This window comes from Setaria viridis, chromosome 4 (genome assembly GCF_005286985.2).
Source record: "Setaria viridis chromosome 4, Setaria_viridis_v4.0, whole genome shotgun sequence".
In the NCBI taxonomy this organism is placed as follows: Eukaryota; Viridiplantae; Streptophyta; class Magnoliopsida; order Poales; family Poaceae; genus Setaria; species Setaria viridis.
In genome coordinates this window covers 32,204,214-32,211,974 of record NC_048266.2, presented here as the reverse complement: position 1 = coordinate 32,211,974, position 7,761 = coordinate 32,204,214, and positions in this window count along the sequence as shown.

Sequence of the window (7,761 nt, the reverse complement as noted above, 5' to 3'; positions counted from 1 at the left end):
TATAAGGTGGTGACTGTGTGTGTGTCGTTGTGTGTCTGTGTGTGTTTTGTTATGTGTAATGTCAACTTGTTGCCTTAGTGCCCCTGTAATAAAGGATCAGCATTGCTGAATGTTATCATGTGTTCGTGTTCTCCTGTGGTTATATTCTCGATCTGATATGATCTTGATGCTATCATGTGTTCTTGTTTACACTTGTGATATGATCTTGATGTCTACTGAATTATTCTTTATATATATACATTAATTATATGCTGTCTGTTGTGGGTATTTATTCTGAGATTTCCATTATACGTCAAGAATTATCAGAAAGCCACTTATGCCCTTATGACAATCAGATGCGGCAATGTTATAAGTAAAAAGGGTCATATTTGTCTTGAATTGAGTCATTTTGAACTAGTTTTGTATATATTGGGTTGATGTTAGTAAAGGCACGTAGTTCCTTTTATTCTTATGCAATAACAAAATTGCAAGAGTAGCTCCCATTGAAATGCTAGCTCCTTCTGTTTGGCGTTTAAAGGAGCATTACAAATACATCTTTGGTTAGTAGCTAGGCTTGTGAATAAAACCTGACTGCAGCTATACGTAATGAAAAATCAAATGATGTGTTTGAAAGGTGAGACTGGCCCCTTGTACATGGAATACATAGTTGAGATGTGTCGAACTTCAATTCATGTCAACACTCAAATGGCGTCACTTGTGGAAAACAAATTTCGCATAGGTGGCCGCTGAAGCAGCAGTGGCGCCATATCTCCAGTTGCCGCACGACCCTGGGGTGGCGCCGTAAGGAGAATACTCCTACCTGCCACCTGGACCTAGCACCGCCGATGCAAACAACACCGGTACGTGTAGACAGTGAATGATCCTGGATGGATCTGATCTACCTATCCATCTATTTAGATATTTGAAAAATATCATATATCGTTTTATCTGTATGTCTCCTGTTATGCGGTATAGTTCTGCTATATGGTGGCTGTGTGTGTGTGTGTGTGTGTGTGTGTGTGTGTGTGTGTGTGTGTGTTTTTGTTATGTGTGATGTCAACTAGTTGCCTTATAGTTCCCTCTGTGATAAAAACAAAAAAGATCAGTATTGCTGAATGTTACCATGTGTTCGTGTTCCCCTGCGATTATAATCTCAGTCTGATCTTAATGTTATCGTGTGTTCTTGTTTACCCTTGTGCTGTGTTGTTTACTGAATCAAAATCTTTTTTATTACACCATATGCTGTATATCTACGTCTGCTGTGGATATTTATTTTGAGATTTCCATTATTCGACAAGAATTATCAGAATGCCATATGCACTTATGACTGTCATGAGATGTGGCAATGTTAATGGTAAAGCAGAATGCCATATGAATTTCTCTTGAAATGAGTCATTTTGAACTAGTTGTATGCATGTACAATTGATGTCAGTACGTACGTAGTTCCTTTCATTAATGAGTACATTGCAAGAGTAGCTCCGGCCCGTTGTAATGCATGCTCCTTCTGTTTGGCGTATAAAGGAGCAATACAATATATCTTTGGTTAGTACCTAGGCCTGCAGTGAATAAAACCTGATTGCAGCTATTTAACGGTGCAATTGGCATCCAAACGTAAGTAGTCTAGAAGGACATCAAATAATGTGTTTGAAAGGTGAAGCCGGCCCCTTGTACATGGAATACATATAGTTCAGATGTGTCCAACTTCAATTCACGTCAGTCAAATGGATAACCTAGCTGCTATATGTGATTATATTCCATTGTGTTTGTGGAAGCTTCAAAAGAGCTGTGTCTTCGATGGAGCTGCCCCAAATATGAACATTATACTGCTACAGAAAGCTCTGCGATCAAGCATGGTTTTGGATCTTGGCAGGAGCTAAGAAGTCAAGGAGCCTACGGGAGGGCCAGTGTTGGTCTATCTGATCATTGTGGGTCTATGTGATCATTCTTTTTTATTCAATGGCGCATCAAATAATTGTATGATGTAGGTTTTTTCTTCCCTGACACTCGTAGAGAAAAGACCTTCCATCCAATGTTTTTTTGTTCCGATTGTCTTTGGACCCGAGACTAAAAGGCCTTTAGTCCCGGGTCAAAATGCCACCACCGATGGCCACTAATGGGGGTTCTTTAGTCCCGGTTGGTAATATCAACCGGGACTAAAGAGCTCCCTTTAGTCCCGGTTGTAATGGCTAGTGGGGCATAAAAATCTGGTGGAACGTTTTGTCTCGGTTGGAAACACCACCGGGACTAAAGCCCCCCCCCCCGTCTCGGTTGGTAATTCCAACCGGCGGTTGGAATTACCAACTGGGACTAAATGGGGCTGTTTAATTCCGGTTGGTGTTTCCAACCGGGACTAAAGCACTCTCTCTCCACTGGTGGCAGGCAGCGCTCCCTTATCTTCTCCTAGCTCAAGCCTCCTCTCCCTTTCTCCTCGCACAGGCCTCTTTATCTTCTCTCCTCCTCCTCTCCCCCTTTCTTCCAGGTGGAGCGGCGGGCGAGCTGGCGCGGGTGGGCAGCCAGCCTGCTAGGGGTGGTAGGGCGAGCCACGGCCGGCCGGCGCTGGCTGGCGCGGGCGGCGCATGGCCTCTTTTTTTATTTTTTTTGAACCATTTTAGTCCCGGTTGGTATTACCAACTGGGACTAGAGGGGATCTTTAGTCTCGGGTGAATGACTCGGGACTAAAGAGAGGGACTTTTTGTCCCGAATAGTTAGTCCCGGTTGGTTTTTCGGAAGCTATGTGGCTTACCAACCGGGACTAAAGGTGAGTTTTCCACCGATGTGAGTCTGTGCGAGTGTGTTTGTGTTTGGGAGGCTGTGTGTTGCGTGTGGTTTTCTGTTCATGTTGCCCTAAATTTATTTGTACAGATTGTGTTTGTTGGTATTAATAATGCACAGAATGCGGTGAAAAAAGAGAAATTTTCATACGGTAGAGCACTTGTTCCACTTTAATTTCCTTACCTTCAGTTTCTGATAACTTAGCATTTATCCTTTCTACATAGACGAACTATACTGAAATATATAATGATTAGTTTTGGAGTAAGGACGGCGTAATCCATATTTAGATGGTATAGATGTAAAATGCTGAACCACTTGGAAAATGACCACTACCGGGGAATGGACCTTTCGTCCACTGCATTAGTGCCGGTTAGTTTTTGACCCGGTGCTAATATGAGCATTAGTACCGGGTCTAATGGATAGTTCCCTAGGAGCCCCCTTGATCCTGTTTAGTACCGGTTGGAGGCTCCAACTGGTACTAAAGGTCACCCATTAGTACCGGTTGAAGGCTTCAATCGGTACTAATGTGATTTTAGTACCGGTTGGAGGCTTCAACCAGTACTACTGGGTGACCTTTAGTACCGGGTGAAACCTCCACCCGGTACTAAAGGGTTTCCTCCGCCTCCCTCCATCTCCGCACAAGCCTTATCCATCCGCCTAACTCCCCTGCGCAAGCCTTTTATCCATCTGCCTCCCTCGATCCCTCACCCTCCCTCCGCCTATTTCTCCATCCGTACCGGCCCCCTCTCCCTCCCTCCCTCCAGGAGGCTGGTGCCGACCTGGCCCCTCCCTCCCCCTCCACCGGCCCCCTCCCTCCCTCCCTTCCCGACCTTCCCACTCCTCCCTCCTCCGCTTGCCCCTCACCTCATGCCTGAGGTGAGGAGCAGTGGCGGGGCAAGGCGCGGCGGTGGCGGCCATCGGGGCATGGAGCGGCCGGCGGGATGCGGTGATGAGACCTAGTGGATGGAGCAGCGGCGATGAGATTTGGCGGATGGAGTCGTGGTGGCGGGATCCGGTAGATGGAGCGGTGGCGGCGGGATGCGGGCTGGGGGTGGCGAGGGGGGGGGGGCAAGGCCAGGGGGGGGAGGGGGGTGGGTGGTGCGGGTTGGGCTCGGGCTTGGGCCGGTGGGGTGAAGCTCAGGTGGGGTGGGATTTCTTTTCTTATTGTTTTTTAATACTCCTTTAGTACCGGTTATTTCAACTGATACTAAAGGCCCCCCTTAGTACTGAACTAGCAATACCGGTTGCGCAACCGGTACTAAAGGGGGGTTCCCAACCGGTACTGATGGGGCTTTCCCCATTAGTGGACTAAAGAGTAAAGACCCAAGTTCAGAACCTTATTCACTGGTGAAGTAACAATGATGCCATAAGACATGTTAGTTCATTAGTTGTAATTAGCTGGGATTTTTTTTCTCAAGAATGGTATTCATAACTAACAGTAAAAAGTGCTTCTAGCTGGTGCCTGGTTGATTCCTTGATCGTTCTCCCTTTCTTGTGCGAACTTGTGGGAACTGGGATGTTTCACAGCTTCCGATGGATTTGATCATATCATCATATGTCATATGGGTTCCAGTGAGTCTTTGATGTCACCTGACTGATGCAACTTTAATTATAATGCAAAAAAAGATCATATTAATGACATCAGATCTTCTGATATTTTATGCCAACACTTTATTGATGATAATATCTACAGAGGATGCCCTAATTGTTTTCATAAGAGAAGTGAGGATACATGCATACATATCTTAGAATTGTGTCAATGGCGCCAAAACGATTCTTCTGTCCTTTTCTGAGGTAGGTACCCAAGCTTCTTACTAATTGCCTATATTAGAGTGAACCACCATGTTTGTTCACTTATTCAATAATGTTGATTTGATTAATTAGTTATATGAATCAGTTGTTTCAGTAATACCGTTCCTTTTATTTCCAAAGCAGTGTATAGGGAAAATCTTGGACTCTCCAACTCCATGTCAAACTGTTCTGTTACAATAAAGTTGTTAGTTGTACAGTTGATGCACACCCAGCTGGTTGTAGGAATGTTTTTGTTGCATCTCCATTTCCACCGTGAAATACAAATAAACACATTGCAGATGTACCATTGCCACCACAATGTTTGCATTAACAGATCATACATATATACTTAACTTATTGGAACTTTGTTTTTAAATTAGTATAATATACAAAACAAGAGGAATTTCAAATATGGTTATAGTTCCTAAATTCCTACTGAAATACCACTCTGATTTCCTTAGCTCCAGTTTAAGCATGCTAAACTGACTTCAAATATTCTTATGACTGAAATAATTTGTTCAGACTAAATCTAGAGAACCTTGATGTTGCTAGCTTAATTTTCTGACTGCACAGAAATTTTGGATACAATGCAAAAGCTTAATTTATCAGTAACCACATCAGCTCCTGTGAAATTTTATGCACAATGTCTGAATTTTATTTAATTTTTTGGTATTTATTTAATTGGAGGCATTACACAAATTAGAATAGCAAAGCTTGGTAACGTTTGCAGATTGATCCACCAAAATGACACGTGTTTCTATGACTTCTCGGCACAAGGATAGTAAATTCAATAATGATTTATCTCATATAAATTCTGGAATGCCGTATATTAGTATGTGAATATGCCTAAGGCACTACCCTCAATTGATTCGGCTTTGGGGATGTTGACCCATGAAAACACTGGTAATAAAGAAGAGCAAGATTTATATCATTGTGAACTTCTTGGTTTTATTGGAGCTTATATTTAGTATTTATTTTCTACTGAGTACTACATTTGTCATTCTGATTATCGTTTTCTCTGCCCCGCGCGACAGCAAATGTTGGATTTTATTTAAGTTAGAGAAGCATCTCAATTGTCAATCCAAACTGGAATTCTCGTGGTGATGTTAACGAGATATCATCAGATAGGAGAGTATTTACTGAAGACTATACCAGACACGACATGCATGTACATAATTGAATTTGCATACCGAGACTGATAAGCATTTACTCCTAACATTCGTTCAATGGTATATTTTGGAATTTCTGTAACTATAAATGTGGTAGTTCCCGTAAGTTTTGTTAGACAGAAGCATATGATCTGCTAGCACATAGTACATGATGACAGGTATACTGCATGTGCTCAACTTGAACTTTTAATTAATATCATGATCAGTCTAAATATGCAGAACTTTTCTTTTTTAAAAAACTTACCTACTTCGTTTATTAGATCTTATAATTTCTTTTTTGTAAGGTTAATCCTTATCAAATTACCATAGCGACAGAAAAAAATCGTAACAGTTTACATTTAACATTCGCAGCTGTGAGGCAGTGTCTATTTGATGATGCTGTTCAGCTTTATGTTGGGTGACTGCTAATGTAACTTCAGTTAGATTCTTGTTTATCATTTTTTCACGAGTAGTTTAGAAAAAAAATAATATTTATTTGTTGGGCACAACTTTTGTTTAGTTCACTTAATTTAATTTCTTAATGCATGCACATAGTAGCCAGCAGTTTGCTTGGGATGAGACGACTGTCTCCTATATTCATGCAGAAATGCACCAGCGAGCAGCGCTGACTGGTCTTCCTCTCGTCTGCAATTTCTGTTCGTCGTATAATCTGAGATCACAAGCCGAACTAGTGATAGTGCAGAGAGCCTGCCTGTGAAAAGAGCTAGCGCACATGCAATTGCAAAGTGTAAAACGATTTGCTAAAGCACTGCAGTCATTTTAATTTCTGCAGAAATGGTTTGTGCTGTTGTATTATTACCGAAATGTTTTTTTCCATTTGACCATTATTATTGGAGAGAGCGAGACATATTTCAACAAGCTAGAATCGATATATATTGAACGGACCAAGAGGTGGATATGGAATTATGGATGCACAAAAGTTTTTGCTCTTGTAGCGAACATGGCCCCATTATGTCATAGTTTGTGAGTTTGATGATTAAGTGATAACATAGTTATTGGGACTAATGGTTTGTGAAGCATATGCCTTTGTAGATTTTCTAGGTCCAAGTATGCAAACCAAATCATGGCAAGGTCCAAATCATGGTATTCAAGCATCCAAGCTATGGTATTCAAGTGACCAAGCCATGATATCTAGGATTATTCTACGGTATTAAGCATCCAAATGACGGTATCTTCGGTGTGCACTGGATATTCCGACAGTACCGTCAGATGAATTTTGATGTGTTCGTGAAGAACTTGGGTCCGGGGAGGCCAACGGCTAGTAGCATCAGATGTTCCGATGCTACCCAAATTGATACCATCGGAACATTCGATGGTCTACTTTAAGTAGCCGTTGGAGCAACGGCTCTTTGATGCCTTGGACTATTTATACCCATTCTACTCGTCCATTTGAAGTTGCTGGAGTGTGCAGAAGTTCATCAGAGATCAAGACTCATTAAGAACACATCCAAGCCACCAAAAGTGCATAAGTGATTAATAAAAGACTTAGAACAAGCTTAGAAGAGTGAGTAGTGCTAGAATAGGCATAAAGAACAGAGAGTGCAAGGTGTGCCTACCTTGTGATCGGTTTTAGGAGTGAACCATAGCTGTACAAGGTGTGCCGGTTCCTTGGAGCCTTGGTGGCTCGCCAGCAAGTCTTCGACCCTCCGGCTTGGTGTGGAGCGGCATCGACGACCATGTGCGGGGGACGTGGAGACCCCCTTCCTTAGTGGAGAAGCTCCTTAGTGGAGACGGCATCAAGATGACTGGGAACTTGACGTGAGCCTTAGTGGCCAAGCCTTTGTGGCAAGTCAAGGGGTGTCCCGGGAGAGATTTAGTGACCGGGAAGCAATACTCTTGTGTGAGTGCTTCAACAACATAGACTAGTGGTGGCTTAGTACCTACCGACACCACGGGATAAATCATCGGGTCAAGAGTTTGCTTCCCCTCATTCCTTCCTTTACGTTTCCGCATTTCATATTTGCAACTTGTGTACCTTTACTTTCTTAGTATAGTATTTTGCTAGGATTGGCTCTAGGTTGCAAAACTTATTTTGGGATGAGAGTTTCAC